Below are 2528 nucleotides of genomic sequence, written 5' to 3'. Positions count from 1 at the left end.
AGTTCTGCCTTTTTCAATAATTGCTGCAGGAACTTTTTAAAGTTCCTGCTTTTCAATAGGTTTTAGTAGATATCTATCTTTCGTGGCTTATTCTTCTAAAACTGAAAAATTACCTAACTGTGATCATTCATATACAAAAGTGACCTATATACTTTACATATTATATTTTGTTAAATGAAAAAGGATAAACTAGTGTATTAGGTGTTGGTGCCCATCTAAATAGAGCTGCCATCTTGTGTATAACTAGGTAGTGGGCCACTCCATGTTGCGAGAGGTAGTAAAAAAATCCTATATATACCCAACTGCTCAAGAGGAGATAATAATGTTCACGACAGTTTTAAACTTCTTTAAATTCTTCAGTTCTGCCTATCAAATTATCACCTGTAGGACATGTTCATTCCTTCTGAAGTTAGTAAGAAACTAAACCTTATTAATATGTAGGTTGGGAAACATTGGAGAATGGCTTATCCAGTTTAATTAGCCTCTAGTGCTGATTTGTTTTGATAATATAAATAATTAGTTTAACCACAAAATTGATGTAACAGAAATAATTGTCAGGCAATTAAATATTGCAATGATTTCAGCTCCTGGGAAATATATAGTATGTAAATACTACAATAAAATTGAGATGTACTTGGCTTAAACGGCAAAACATCTTCAACTTGACTTGTCAGAATAATTTTATTGATTCCATTTTCTTCATATTAGAAAACATTTACTAGGCCAGGCGCGATGACTCACTCCTGTAATCCCAGCACTTTGGGAGGCTGAGGTGGGCAGATCGTGAGGTCAGGAGATCAAGACCATCCTGGCTAACACGGTGAAACCCCATCTCCACTAAAAATACAAAAAATTAGCTGGACGTGGTGGTGGGTGGTCCCAGCTACTTAGGAGGCTGAGGAAGGAGAATGGCATCAACCCGGGAGGCAGAGCTTTCAGTGAGCCTAGATCACACCACTGCACTCCAGCCTGGGCGACAGAGTGAGACTCCGTCTCAAAAAAAAAAAAAAAAAAAAAAAAAGAAAGAAAACGTTTACTAATATACATTTACTGAGAATGAAGCCCAAATTGATGTCTATAGAGTGTTTTGCCCCCCATATTAAACTTTTACACACTATTAAAATATTTTATATTCTCTGAACTCACAAATGCTAGCTGGCCGTTTTAGTTGGAGGAATGTGATAAATAATGAGACAACGTTGGTAGATTCATTCTCAAATGCAGTGTTTCTTATTATTGCTTTATGAAATTAGAGCTATATGCAGCATTTTACTTTTCTACATGTGTATATTAAATAGAATATTCAAGAAATGACACCATCCTTTTATTTTTCTTGTAGTTTCTTAATGTTTTAACATTTTTACATTTAGAATTTTTTTTTTACATTTTGTAATCAGGTTGTATTTCCTAATAATATTATTTTAGTATAGTAGAAAACAGTTACATGTCTTATTATCAATGTTCACGTCCATACACACTATCTTATTTTTGACCTTAACCCAGATACATGTGCAGACTGATGTTCAAGTATCATAAGACTTTTTTCCAAAGGACATTCTGAAAATAAATTACTGCAAGGTCTTGAAGTTTAGTATCTCTACTCTTCCAAAATAAACACCACTAAATAATCACAAAAAATTTTTATAAATTCCACTAATTATTAGTTTCTAATGGTTTCTCCCCACTGTAAGAGAATATATGTATATATGTTTTCTTCTGTCCTTATATATGAAATATACTTAGGAGTAATAAAACTGATATTCATATATGAACTATTATATCCTATATTTATCTGAACGTTCCTGGGTGTAATTATTTAAAACTAAAATATAAATTCTGTCCTAATAAATAAATACAAAATTTGAAGTTGACTTATTAATGTATGCGATAAAGATTCATTTATTATTCTAGTCCAACATTAATATGAAGTATTTCTAGTACATTATCTTTTTTCCTATCAATTTTCCTAGGAATTAAAGTATAAGCCAATAATTTTGTTAATTTTTAAACAATTCAAATTTTAAATATGAAATTATTTTCATATGTAATAAGTGTTATGTCCTTAAAATACTAAATAATTCATTAGAGACTCCATCTTGTATAATATTTAAGCATTGAAATCTATATTCTTAAAAAATCTCATTGACATATTTTAATAACAAAAACCAGCATTCTTTACTAGGTACCTTATTCACTTATAAGCAAATTTTGTGTAGGATGTGGGTTATTGATACAAAATGCCTATACATTGATACCTGTGGAAATTGACAAATAAATAAATAAACAAACAAACAAAAATGCCTGCAGAGCACTAGGAGTATTTAAGTTTCCCAATCTTTATATTGCTGTATTTCTCTAGGCACATTATATGTGGCATTCTATCACCCAAACAAATGCAAAACAAATAAGAGAGGTTATGATTTGTGTGCATTAAAATCACCAGAAAAAACATTTGTCTTTAAAAATTAACTGAATGTATATAGATAGATAGATAGATAGATAGATAGATAGATAGATAGATAGATAGA

The sequence above is a fragment of the Hylobates moloch genome, unplaced genomic scaffold (assembly GCF_009828535.3).
Source record: "Hylobates moloch isolate HMO894 unplaced genomic scaffold, HMol_V3 SCAFFOLD_12, whole genome shotgun sequence".
Classification (NCBI taxonomy): domain Eukaryota; kingdom Metazoa; phylum Chordata; class Mammalia; order Primates; family Hylobatidae; genus Hylobates; species Hylobates moloch.
This window is presented reverse-complemented; position numbering follows the sequence as displayed.